The 14,919-nt window shown below is 39.2% G+C and overlaps 1 protein-coding gene across 2 annotated transcripts in view; it reads right to left on the reverse strand.

Moving 5' to 3' along the window:
* The window catches only part of LOC133577086 (neuronal acetylcholine receptor subunit alpha-3-like), a 101,505-nt gene extending 87,555 nt beyond the window's left edge, over positions 1–13,950 (reverse strand). Inside the window, exons 1-2 of one of the 2 annotated variants that reach the window (XM_061930641.2) lie at positions 13,835–13,950; positions 10,440–10,556 (exon numbers count right to left, since the gene is read on the reverse strand). The gene's annotated coding sequence lies outside the window, so the exon portion shown is untranslated. Of the gene's footprint in view, positions 1–10,439; positions 10,557–13,834 lie in introns of those variants that run through there. The other variant, XM_061930642.2, reaches the window with a different exon arrangement.
* Between the last annotated feature and the right edge of the window lie 969 nt (positions 13,951–14,919).

Here is a 14,919-nt window from a genome sequence, read left to right on the forward strand (position 1 = left end):
ATACGCTTTGTAATCGACAACACAAATACGTTTTGTCTTTAAATGAGGCCAGTCAAAAATAACGAATGAACTCATGCAATTAAAAACACAAACTATTGCATTAATCATGTGTATACATTAGAAGTGTAACGATACACAAACATTTTGGTTCGGTAAGTGCTTTGGTTTAGAGGTCACGGTTCGGTTCATTTTCGGTACAGTAAGAAAACAACAAAATATAAATTTGTTGGTTATTTATTTACCAAATTTGTAAACAATGGCTTTATCCTTGTCATGTCTGTGTAATCATGTTTTGTCTTAGTCATGTTTTGTTTAGTTATTGGACTTTTTAGTTTCTGGCTTTTCACTCACTTGTCTTGTTTCCATGATTACCCATTAGTTTAACCTGTTCCACGTTTGGACTCATTGTGCACTCTTGTTTGTCACCATAGCAACCCATTAGTTTTCACCTGTCACGTCACGCACCTGTTTCACGTTTTGAGTCACGCACCTGTTTTCGTTAATCATGTCTGTAGTATTTAAGTTCATTGTTTTTCATTTTGTCTTTCTGGTGACATCCCCGCATTTATGCTTCTGCGCACTCTCCACACCCTTATGACCCTTGCTGCTCTTTTTTCATGCCGGTTCCATGCCAAGTAAGTTTCTGTTTATGAAGCCACAGTTAGTGTTTTTTGTTGTTCATAGTTTCTGCCTTTGTGCAAGTATTTGTTTTCATAGCCAAGTCGTTTCTCCACCACTGTGCGCGCTTTTCGTTTGTACTTTTTTTTGTAGTTATAGTGTTTAAATAAATCATGTATTCCCCTTCACGCCACATATGGTGCAAATCTTTTGCACCTCGGGAGAACAAACCACGCCAAAGTCCAAGTCGTGACAATCCTTTTAACATTGGGAACACTATAATAATTCTGCCCACGTTAATCAACATTAAACTGCCTCAAGTTAAATTATTAAATATTTATAATTAAATAAAAATGACAAAACTTTTCTTCTACATATAAAAAGTGCAACATTAAACAGTTTCAAGTCAACTCATCATGCTTAATTTATTACAGCATTTGAGAAGCCTGTAGTTGATTTTTATTATGTAAATGTTATATTTTTATCAACATGTGATAGCAGGGACCCTGCCATTCAAAACTAGGCTGCTACATTACTAATGATTAATGTAATTATAGCTGAAAAAATAGTACAATAGCAATAGGAGAGACTATTCATCCCTGAACACCATGGAGTTCATGTAGGCTTAATGATGCACTTACATTATTATATCAACTATCAGAGACAGAAACTCTTCATTTAACATAATGTCCTTTTTTGCTGCTTCAACACAGCTCAATCAACATAGAAAAAGGCAAAGTGAAATAACAGACAGACAGGGCTTTGCTGTCCGTAACACACACACACACACACACACACACAGACACACACACACACACACACACACACACACACACACACACACACACACACACACACACACACACACACCGCAAAATGAGCTAACGTTACGCTAAAAGCGAATTAGCCTTCACCTCGAGGCAGGACTGCGAGCGAGCTGAGCTGCAGTTTATGTTTCTAGAAGGTCAACGGGCTCATAGTGATGTTACTAGTAGTTGACTGGGAGGTGTTTATTATCATTTGGGGAGAGTCCGCTGCCTGATGCTTACCTGCTAAACGCTAAGCACTGACTACATGCGCTCTGAATACGCACTGCTGATTGGCTGTTACCGCTCTGTGTGTAACCAATCAGATGGTTGTGTGGGTGGGACAATGCTGGGTGTGTGTAGAGGACTGACAGAGACAGAGGCAGAAGGAAGCGGAGAAGTTTGTTAAGACTTTAGCTTAGGCGGTTACTTAATATGTCCGTGTGGAAACTCGTTCGGTACACCTCCGAACCGAACCGAACCCCCTGTACCGAAACGGTTCAATACAAATACACGTACCGTTACACTCCTAGGATACATAGATTAATCTCGCAATCTAGTTTTACCATACATCCTCCTTTTGTCCCATGTTAAGTGTTTTAGTTCCGGTCCTGCGCTCTTATTTTGTAGTTTTCACTTCCTGCTTTCTGGTTTTCTGCAGCATTTTACGCCTGCCTGTGAGCGCTTGTCCCTGCACATGTTTTCTGTTTGTAATCAATACTATTTAAGTTGTGCGGATGCGAATTGTCATGTCAAGTACGGATGTACTTTTTGGAAGTCGTAAGTAAGTCTTTGCTGTCGTCCAGCATTCTGTTTCGTTTACTCAGTAGCCTGTTCGCACGACGCCTTCGCACACCTTTACCTTAACCGCAGATAGTTACCTAAAGGCTGAGGGTTGTTATGCGGTCAGTGATCAGGTCAATGCATACATTAGTATAAAGATGGGTGAGTAGACTCTGGCTGGTGTGCTCGCTGGGAAATTTCACCCTTAGCAAGTTTTGAATAAATAAATGTAGTGCATTCAAGTAAAACACATGTTCCTGTTTGACATTCTGACAATTAAATTGTATTTGTGTCTAAATATTGTGGTCTTTTTATTATAATACTTCTTTTAAATGATGCAAGTGAGTAAACCGGTGATTAATCCGATTTTATTTTTGTATATTTGACTGCACTACTTTAAGTATGTTTGTTTTTAGTATTTTTTTTACAAAGTAAAAAACAGGTCTATTCAGGTGTACTGGAGAAAATGCTACGCCGGATAGTCCAACCTCGGATTCAGGAGGAACAGTGTGGTTTTGGTCCTGGTCGTGGAACTGTGGACCAGCTCTATACTCTGGGAAGGGTCCTTGAGGGTGCATGGGAGTTTGCCCAACCAGTCTACATGTGCTTTGTGGACTTGGAGAAGGCATTTGACCGTGTCCCCCGGGAAGTCCTATGGAGAGTGCTCAGAGAGTATGGGGTATCGGACTGTCTGATTTTGGCGGTCCGCTCCCTGTATGATCAGTGTCAGACCTGGGTCCGCATTGCCGGTAGTAAGTCGGACACGTTTCCAGTGAGGGTTGGACTCCGCCAAGGCTGCCCTTTGTCACCCATTCTGTTCAGAACTTTTATGGACAGAATTTCTAGGCGCAGTCAAGGCGTTGAGGGGATCCGGTTTGGTGGCTCCAGGATTAGGTCTCTGCTTTTTGCAGATGATGTGGTCCTGATGGCTTCATCTGGCCAGGATCTTCAGCTCTCACTGGATTGGTTCGCAGCCGAGTGTAAAGCGACTGGGATGAGAATCAGCACCTCCAAGTCCGAGTCCAATGTTCTCTCCCGTAAAAGGGTGTAGTGCCATCTCCGGGTTGGGGAGGAGATCTTGCCCCAAGTGGAGGAGTTTAAGTACCTAGGAGTCTTGCTCACGAGTGAGGGAAGAGTGGATCGTGAGATCAACAGGCGGATCGGTGCGGCGTCTTCAGTAATGCGGACGCTGTATTGATCCGTTGTGGTGAAGAAGGAGCTGAGCCCGAAGGCAAAGCTCTCAATTTACTGGTCGATCTACGTTCCCATCCTCACCTATGGTCATGAGCTTTGGGTTATGACCGAAAGGACAAGATCACGAGTACAAGCGGCCGAAATGAGTTTCCTCCGCCGGGTGGCGGGGCTCTCCCTTAGAGATAGGGTGAGAAGCTCTGCCATCCAGGGGGAGATCAAAGTAAAGCCGCTGCTCCTCCATATGGAGAGGAGCCAGATGAGATGGTTCGGGCATCTGGTCAGGATGCCACCCGAACGCCTCCCTAGGGAGGTGTTTAGGGCACGGCCGACCGGTAGGAGGCCACGGGGAAGACCCAGGACACACTGGGAAGACTATGTCTCCCGGCTGGCCTGGGAACGCCTCGGGGTCCCACAGGAAGAGCTGGACGAAGTGGCTGGGGAGAGGAAAGTCTGGGCTTCTCTGCTTAGGCTGCTGCCCCCGCGACCCGACATCGGATAAGCGGAAGAAGATGGATGGAAGTAAAAAAAAATCTAAATGCCACTGCAGCGCATTAAAAAAAGACAGGCAGGATCTAATAGATGATATGATCGATGATCGTGATACATTTTATGTCTAGCATGGTGACCAGCTGAAATTTACTGGATCAAACATGGCAGAACAGCCAACCTTTTACTGCCCCACTTCCGGTTACAAGGTACGCAGAAGTAAACAATCATAAATATGAACAGAATGACCGGAAGATAAACACGCAGCTCTGGGCAGCAAAATAAATGTCAGCCATAACTTTTATACACCTACTTTGAGACAAGAGCTATAGTGATGCATGCTTGGTTATGCTTTAAAGTCATATCCAACAATTGCGACAACGACTTTTTACTGTTAACTGAGTTCCGTTTTTTTAATGATTTCTGCTGGTGGTGTGCCTCCGCATTTCATCGCAAAAAATGTGCCTTGGCTCAAAAATGTTTGAAAAACACTGACATATAGTACCGATGAATACTGCACTGCAGAAACTGAAATCTAAGTAAGATGAAATATGTCAGATAAGGGTGATATTTTCTTATTTTCTGTCAGATAAGATCATTCTTCTCACTAAGCAGATTTTATGTTAGAGTGTTTTACTTGTTTTAAGTGTTTTGGTCCTAAATGATCTCAGTAAGATATTACAGCTTGTTGCTGAGATTTGATGACCTATATTGAGTAAAACATGCTTGAAACTAGAATATCAAGTGTTGCAAAGCTGTGTCATCAACACTCATAAGTATAAAACTACTTTTTTAAAGTCATCATTTCTTATTTCAAGCATGAAAAAAAAAATCATGACTTTGACACAATTGTGTCTCATAATTAAAACCAGCCAAATGGACTTTGCTGTTTAATTTTCAACGAAACAACAGAAAACACTTACTCATATAGTAGTACAGTTGGCACAGTACAGTAAACTGACAGTTAATATTTAAACATTTAACATGTGACATTTCTAACATTTTTGAACAGAAATAGTTCATTCACATTCAGATAAATTCTTCAAAATTACAATTAAAACATTTTTGGCCGGGGGCCGGGCTGTATATATGCGCACTAATTGACTGAAAGAGCACGCACTTGGTGCGATGATGTCATGTTATCCATGGAAAAATGCATTTTTAGACAATATGATTTGCATGAGCGGCTAGGAGACCCCGAGAGTAACAAGCGCTTGCCTTGTTGCCTTTCCATTAAGAACAATAAATTAGTTTTTAGTATAGGTAAATGTAATGCCGAGCGCATATCATTATGTCAAGATAATGGCACTAGCATTTACTTCATTTAAGAATATTTTTCAACATATTGAGCAAAAAGGTCTCTTTTTTTTTTCTACCAAGAAAAGTGCACTTGTTATTAGTGAGAATATACTTATTTTAAGCTATTTTTGGGTTCATTGAAGTTAGCTATTTTGACTTGTTTTGGAAAGTCTTGACAAGACACATTTTCTTGTTCTATTAGCAGATAATTTTGCTTAGTTCAAATAAAATACCCCTCATTTTTATATGATTTTTTTCTTGTTTTTGAACACTGACTTTTTGCAGTGTGGAGCGACTTATGTGTGAAATGATTAACACATTAGCGTAAAATATCAAATAATATTATTGATGTCATTCACGTAAGAGACTAGACGTATAAGATTTCATGGGATTTAGCGATTAGGAGTGACAGATTGTTTGGTAAACGTATAGCATGTTCTATATGTTATAGTTATTTGAATGACTCTTACCATAATATGTTACGTTAACATACCAGTTGGTTATTTATGCCTCATATAACGTACACTTATTCAGCCTGTTGTTCACTATTCTTTATTTATTTTAAATTGCCTTTCAAATGTCTATTCTTGCTGTTGGCTTTTATCAAATACATTTCCCCCAAAAATGCGACTTATACTCTAGTGCAATGTTCCCTCTAAGGTGCGCGCCTGTGCAATTGCGCACTGCTCAAGCGTCTTCTGCGCACGGCAAATCTATGCCACGCACAAAATCAAATAAAAAAATAAGCGCATAACAATTTTCGACACGACAGAGAAAACAGTTTTCGTCATCATTGTTCAAATATTGTAACGTCTGTTGAGACGCTTTGAGGACATGAATTCCATCTATCACTTTACTGAGCAAAACTCGTTATTGTCGGCCATAAACACATCACCAAAACATTAGTAAAAAAAATGATATCTAGCAAAAGTGGTCATTTTCTGCAGTACAAACCAGACCAAAAGCAACTTTGTTATATCAGCAGCAGCCGCTCGCTCTTTCTCACTTTCGCCAACACATGCACATATGGCACTTAGCCAGTGATGCGTTTACAGCCACACAAAAAGTCGGACAACTCCAACACCACACATAAAGTGTCATTCCAGGTCGTTACACTATGATTTGCCAATCAAATGTGTGCTTATTCTAGTGTCATTTATTAGGAATCTTAATTTATAAATATTAATCATGAAATGCTGTTAGTATATTAAATAAATACTAATAAAAATATATTTTTTACAAGTTGCAGGAACGTACACATGATCCCCTGCTTACATCTCATTGTGCAACATGTGAATGTTTTAATGGGAACTAAATGCAATGCCTGAAAGGGGTACAAATTATTTCCAAAGCAGGACCTTCACCCAGACAAACAATACAAGCACACAGTTCATGAAAAACAATATTTGTTGTTATTGTCATTGTAAGTGGGCCTAAACACTTATATTAGAAATGGAAATGACTGCTGTCATTTGCTTATAATAATAAGAAAATGTTGTCTGTCTATCTGTGTTGGCCCTGCGATGGGTGGGGACTTGTCCAGGGTGTACTTCGCCTTCCGCCCGAATGCAGCTGAGATAGGCTCCAGCGACCCCGAAAGGGACAAGCGGTAGAAAATGGATGGATGGATGTAGATGTAAGTTGTTATTGAGTCAGGTTTGGGACAGGTGTGCTGCTGGTGTAGCCACAGTGTGCAAGTGTGATGTTGCTCACATAGGCTCCACTCAATGCTCAGGGACTTTTTGCCTTTGCTCACACACATCAACAATTAGAGGGAACATTGCTCTAGTGCAGGGGTCGGCAACCTTTACCAGTCAAAGAGCCATTTTGACCAGTTTCACAAATTATAGAAGACAATGGGAGCCGCACATTTTTTTTGGAAATTTTAAATGAAATAACACTGCATACAAAGTTTTTTTTTGCTTTGTGCTATGTATAAACAAGGGGTCTCAGACACGCTGCCCACACCTTTATGTGGAATTTGAAAGTTGGTGCGGCACGCGGGTTTTAAATGAATGGCGTTTGTCAGCGTCATGCGTGCCGTGATGGGACAGCATATAGCACCCGCTACAGCCAGCGTGCCTGATCAGCCACACGTTGTGTGGTGTTTCCGCTTGCTCACGTAGGTGACAGCAAGGCATACTTGGTCAACAACCACACAGGTCACACTGACGGTGGCGGTATAAATAAAAAAACTTTAACACTCTTACTAATAATGCGCCACACTGTGAACCCACACCAAACAAGAATGACAAACACATTTCGGGAGAACATCTGCACCGTAACACAACAGGACAAATACCCAGAATCCCATGCAGCCCTAACTCTTCCGGGATACATTATACACTCCCCGCTACCAAACCCCGCCCACCTCAACCAACGCACAGAGAGGGGGGGGTGTGTGTGTGAGGGAGCAGGGGTGGGGTGGGGGCGGGGTTTGGTGATAGCAGGGGTGTATAATGTAGCCCGGAAGAGTCAGGGCTGCATGGGATTCTGGGTGTTTGTTCTGTTGTGTTTATGTTGTGTTAAGGTGCAGATGTTCTCCCGAAATGTGTTCGTCATTCTTGTTTGGTTTTGGTTCAAAGTGTGGCGCATTATTAGTAAGAGTGTTAAAGTTGTTTTATATGACCACCGTCAGTGTAACCTGTGTGGCTGTTGACCAAGTATGCCTTGCTGTCACGTACGTGTGCAAGCAGAAGAAGTATATTGTATAACAAGTGTTGGGCTGGCACGCTGTTAATACAGATTGTAGAGGGCGCCAAATGTACCATCATGTCACGCCCTTATTATAGCCGTAAAGGTGAAAATCGGTGAATATTAATCCCGGGAGTTTTCTGCGAGAGGCACTGAAATCCGGAAGTCTCACGGGAAAATTGGGGGGTTCAGCAAGTAAGTTGCTGAGCCGCATCAGAGTGATCAAAGAGCCGCATGCGGCTCCGGAGCCGCGGGTTGCCGACCCCTGCTCTAGTGTGACTTACATATGTTCTTTTCCTTCTTTATTATGCATTTTCGGCCGGTGCGACTTATACTCCGGAGCGACTTATACTCCGAACAATACGGTAATGCACTGCTATCAACTCCAATCCCCCAACAGTGAGCATGAATGCAGAGGGTGCAGGTGTATGTAACGATGTGGCCAGAGTGTAACCATGCGTGCAGAAGAGACCGGGAGCCAAAAGAGGACATGACAAAGCACTTGTAATGATCAAGATAACCCCGGGGTGAACGCCACATGTCCCGCCATCTTGCCTCCCAAATGTCCACACGAGGAGGACCTCCATGGAGTTTGACACCGCTTATCGCAGCGTCCCCCGCCCCGTCAAGTCGCGCCAGCATTATCGTCGCCCTAGTCTCAAGTGACAAGTGGATCGGTGTCTCCGATGCAAATGTGTCTGTGAAGCAGCAAGGAGGACGCCGGCCTCGCATGCTCCTCAATTTTAGGCTCGATTAGTTTTGTCGTGGGGAAGAAAAGGCGGACGAGGTTGTTGTCGTTGGGGGTTGAAAGCTGCAGTGATTATAGTCGCAAAGACACTAAGGTGGAGCAAGACGGACGTGACAACATGATCTCACGGAATTGCATGGAAACAGTCGGGCCTTTTAAGGCATTTTGCACGTCATCTGCCATCAGAAAGCTCTCTTTAATCCACGCTGCCCGCAAATGTGTCGGCACGGAAACATCTCATGTCAGCACAGTCCATTAGGGCTAACGATACTGGGGAGAATATTACACAATACAATAAGTAAAGTCTGGTTGGGATTAAGCAGAACAAATACATGGGCTTAAAATGTTTGTACGAGCTAAAATGCTGTTTTATAATAATAATGATAATAATTAGGGATGTCCGATAATATCGGACTGCTGATATTATCGGCCGATAAATGCTTTAAAATGTAATATCGAAATTATCGGTATCGGTTTCAAAAAGTTAAATGTATGACTTTTTAAAAGGCCGCTGTGTACACGGACGTAGGGAGAAGTACAATAAACCTTAAAGGCACTGCCTTTGCGTGCCGGCCCAATCACATAATATCTACGGCTTTTCACACACACAAGTGAAAGCAGGCATATTTGGTCAACAGCCATACAGGTCACACTGAGGGTGGCCGTATAAACAACTTTAACACTGTTACTGTCATGATCCGTTACCCGGATCATGGCATGATTTATGTTGGTTATGTTTCTGTTTTAGTCTGTTTCCTGGGTGCACACTCTTTCCCTGTTTACTGTTGGTTTCCATGGGCACTGATTCTCCTCACCTGTCTTAGTTTTGCAATTAGTGTTCCCACCAGGTGTTTTGGTTAATCACTCCCCTTTATAGTTTCCTGTCACCCAGCAGTAGTTGCTGGGTAAATGTTGCCAATTGCAAACATATATATATATATATATATATATATATATATATATATATATATATATATATATATATATATATATATATATATATATATAAACAACCAAAAAAGGTAACTTTAGAAGCATCATTCAGTTTAAAGTTACCTTTTTTGGTTGTTTATATATATATATATATATATATATATATATATATATAAATATATATATATATATATATATATATATATATATATATATATATATATGTTTGCAATTGGCAACATTTACCCAGCAACTACTGCTGGGTGACAGGAAACTATAAAGGGGAGTGATTAACCAAAACATATATATATATATATATATATATATATATATATATATATATATATATATATATATATATATATTTATATATATATATATATATATATATATATAAACAACCAAAAAAGGTAACTTTAGAAGCATCATTCAGTTTAAAGTTACCTTTTTTGGTTGTTTATATATATATATATATATATATATATATATATATATATATATATATATATATATATACTGTTTATATATATATATATATATATAAACAATATATATATATATATAAACAATATATATATATATATATATATATATATATATATAAAAACTATATATATATATATATATATATATATATATATATAAACTATATATATATATATATATATATATATATATATATATATATATATATATATATATATATATATATATACATATATATAAACAACCCAAAAAGGTAACTTTAGAAGCATCATTCAGTCTAAAGTTACCTTTTTTGGTTGTCTATATATATATATATATATATATATAAACAACCAAAAAAGGTAACTTTAGAAGGTGAACTTGTTTCAGGATGGACTGTGTGTGTCTTTTACCGTCTTTCTGCTTCTTTGGGTTTTTTTTTTTTTGGCGCCTGTCTTGGTCACACGGCTGATGAACAGCAACAGGCAAACGGTGGGACAGCTCAGAGGAAGCAGAAGGACCCCCAGGCTCTGCAACAGGAAACAGAAAAGGGCAAGTAGTTACATGGACGAGTGTCGGACAGGACTGTCCCACACCATTTGCATCACTTTCACTTTCACTTCCCTTCCAACCTCCTCCATGACAGATCAATCTTTTTCTTTCTGTGACCGTCATCCAGATCAAACTTTCTCTCTGGCGCTGCTTTGTGATTTTTAAAAAGCTCTGTGCGTCGTCTTCCTTGTGCTGTCAGTCACCCCGTGACCTCTGACCTCTCCCTCCCAGGCCTTTAGGGACCCTCGTCCTCTTTCCCATTGCAGCCTGCTGATTGGCTGTGCAGACATTGTGCTGCCTGCTGATTGGCTGTGCAGACATTGTGCAGCCTGCTGCAGCCACGAGTGGTGGGTGTTCCTTCTGCTTGAATGGCAAACTTCTCCATTAAGGCTCTTATTGCTAATTAGGACACGTTTGTTTACCAAACCTCGTGGTTTATCTCTCTCCAGTTCAAATTCGCCACCTCTTGGCAGCGTCTAGTTTGCTATAGAGGACTAAAAGTTCATTTTTAAAGCTATAAACTGTGGAAGGATGCAACGTTCCTTCTTTTATATAGCCATGTTTAGAGTAGCTAGTACTATTCTTTTGTCTTCAGATTGTCTGTTTTATGTCTCAACTTTGGAATGTGAGAAAGATGCATCCCCCTCCTTATCTTATCAGTGTTGGGGAAGGGCGAGGCATTCCTTTCTGTTTTCCTATTCAAGAAGTAGTCTTTTTCCGTTTGAATGCCAGATCAACTAGAGCAGCCAATACGAATGTATTGATTAAGTCGATCTCCCAAAGCTTTGGAATAAACTAGAAAATATTCCAATTCTGTCTTGATGGTCCTTCTTACTCAGCATCTATGTCATCGAAAGAACTTGGGATTGACCAGTAACTTAGATTCCCTTGGAGGAAGAACTGGTCAGATGCAACAAAACCAAATGAAGTGTGAACACTAAATATTACATAACTATTTGCAGTGCGCATGACGTTTTTTTTTTTAAATTTTTACACCATAAATAATTTTAAACTATTCTATTTTAAATTCAGTATTAATTGTTTGGAGCTATGAACATAGATACACTATTTTTATATTTTAATTTTACTGTATCATAGTACATATTACCGTATTTTCCGCACCATTAGCCGCACCTAAAAACCACAAATTTACTCAAAAGCTGACAGTGCGGCTTTTAACCCGGTGCGCTTTATATATGGATAAATATTAAGATTCATTTTCATAAAGTTTCAATCTCGCAACTTAGGTAAACAGCCGCCATCTTTTTTCCCGGTAGAACAGGAAGCGCTTCTTCTTCTACGCAAGCAACCGCCAAGGTAAGCACCCGCCCCCATAGAACAGGAAGCGCTTCTTCTTCTACTGTAAGCAACCACCCGCCCCCGGAAGAAGAAGAAAAAACGCGCGGATGTCACCGTACGTTTCATTTCCTGTTTACATCTGTAAAGACCACAAAATGGCTCCTACTAAGCGACAAGGATCCGGTTCATGAAAAGACGCAATCTCTCCATCCGCACACGGATTACTACCGTATTTCACAGCAACTGATATTCCTGTGAACCGCACTGTGGAACGGGAGCACGTACGGTGAATATTCGCACCACAGGGAATGAGAAGTCATCCTTCACTGTGGTTCTAGCTTGCCATGCTAACTTCCACCCATGGTGATATTCAAAAGGAAGACCTTGCCAAAAGAGACCTTTCCAGCCGGCGTCATCATAAAAGCTAACTCGAAGGGATGGATGAAGAAAAGATGAGCGAGTGGTTAAGGTAAGTTTAAGTTTACGCGAAGAGGCCGGGTGGCTTTTTTCACGCAGCTCTGTCCATGTTGATATACGTATGTTTGCGATTGCACATTTGCGTACATTTTGGGAGTGAACAGAGTTGTTAGAACGCTGGTTTTTAATATATTATTAAAGTTTGACTGACCTATCTGACTGTTTTTTTGACATTCCTTTAGCGCAGTTAGATGCGGCTTACAACACGGGGCGGCTTATTGGTGGACAAAGTTTTGAAATATGCCGTTCATTGAAGGCGTGGCTTTTAACCCAGGGCGCCTTATGGTGCGGAAAATACGGTATACAGTAAAAGTACCGTTTGATGTATTCTACATTTGTAAAGTATTACATTATTTGTTTTAATTTTTTGTATATATTGTAATTTCATAAAAATTAAACAATATTTGGTTTACTCATAGCTTTTCTTTCCATTTTTTATTTCGTCAATTTGTCATTTAATTAAGCACCGTTTGATAAATTCTACATATTATATTTGTTTTAGTTTATTATACGGTATGTATTGTTAGTGTAAAAAAATTAGTTTTATCTTTTATCAATAATTTTAAAGCATAATAAAAAAATAAACAATACTATATTGTTAAATCATTACCTCCAATTAAGTGAATTTATTATATTATATTAAAGTGACGCAGGCCATTGTTTGATAGATTATTTCGACTTCTTGATATTTGCTGGACTTACTTTTTGTATTTAATATTAAGTGCAATTATCATTATAACATTTAATTGTATCAATAAATTTAAAAATGGAACACAATTTGATTTTACAACCGAACTGTTCCTCAGGAAAAACAAGAGTATAACGCTACACTCTTATTGTGATTTTTCTTGAGAAATTAGAAAGGTGAGATCAGTGATATTATCATACAATTGTACATCAGATTGAAGATATTTGCACAGAGAAATTTAGATATTTAATATTGGGATTTACTGAGACTGTAAAAGCTTGTTGTCATTACACAAGTACAACACCATTTCATTTTCTGTCTTTTCCACTGTTTTAGTCATACTTCCTGGCATTCAGTTGCAGTAATTAGCAACTAGATATCTAATAACATTACTGAATGTCCCAAACTGTTTTCAAATGAGTCAATTTGGTGTGATGATTTAATGAAGTGGCCCCAATATGTTTGCTGAGGGATTTTAGTGCAAGTTGCAGTGACTCAAACGTCCACTAGTGAGCAGCATCGAGCACCTGAGTCAACTCCAGGGTAGGAAAGAAATAAACAAGTTAAGAAGATAAAAGTATATTTCTGAGGCAGGAATGTTGCTCCTTTCGATACACGACAACATGGCAAAGTTATTTTTTTGTCAAACGGCCGTTTATTGACGACTCCTTCTTGATTACACACCGTCCACGCCGTGAGAACTTAGAAAAGACACCACATCAGACTTCCATTTGGCATTAATTAACACTCGGGAATAAATAAAAAATAATAAAAAATTAAATAATACAATACCTCGTTGGCGGCTTGTGACAAAAAGAGGTTCTAACAAAGACTTGCTTGAAGTTTTCGCACAAATCAATAAATAAAGTTCAAATTTTTCGAGGAGCGGAAGATGACGTCTTCCTGCCCCCTCCTTTCCTGCATGTGCTGCCTTGTTTACAGTCCGTGAGGGCGCAACATCACAACACTAGTTCCGCTTTGCAACACAATGAACACAATACATACACATCCTCCTCAGGGGATTTTACAATCACACATTTTGTAATATTATTTTATAACTCTGCATCATGAACTTATTTATTAATATGTATTTATTCATGACACATATATACATACTTGCCAACCTTGGGACCTCCGATTTCGGGAGGTGGGGGGTGGAGGGTGGGGAGCGTGGTCGGGGGTGGGGCGTGGTTGGGGGCGTGGTTAAGAGGGGGGAGTATATTGACAGCTAGAATTCACCAAGTCAAGTATTTCATATATATATATATATATATATATATATATATATATATATATATATATATATATATATATATATATATATATTTACATCCTGAAAATATGCAAACAAAACGGTGTTTGGATAATTGATACTTCAAACTTGCATAAATAAATCTTAAGGAGTATAACATAACTTGGCTTCTGAGAGCTTCAAAATGTAATGAATAAAATGCTAAAGTTGTTGATAAACAAGCAATTATTTTAATAATTAAATATGGTCATTTTAAATTACTTATTATGATCATTTAAAATTAATTATTTCAAATATGTTTATTTTAATTCTATGGCTGGATGTAATAAGGAGTCAGAAAAAATACCAAAAAAAAATACAATTAATTTTGATGTTTTAGCAAAATATAATAAAAATGTATTCAGTTTTTTTTTTAAATTAATAAATATATTTATTTTTAGGTAAGATAAACAAAATAATACAATTTGTCTCTAGTATGGATGATTTAGTTCTTGTCACCCTGTTGTCCTCCCGTCGTGAAAAAAGGCTGTTCTCACTCAGGTCCGCATGGAGCTGGAGGGGGCGTGGCCTCCAGCTCCGGCTGAAAATCGGGAGATTTTCGGGAGAATATTTGTCCCGGGAGGTT

The sequence above is a fragment of the Nerophis lumbriciformis genome, linkage group LG36 (genome assembly GCF_033978685.3).
Source record: "Nerophis lumbriciformis linkage group LG36, RoL_Nlum_v2.1, whole genome shotgun sequence".
Classification (NCBI taxonomy): Eukaryota; Metazoa; Chordata; class Actinopteri; order Syngnathiformes; family Syngnathidae; genus Nerophis; species Nerophis lumbriciformis.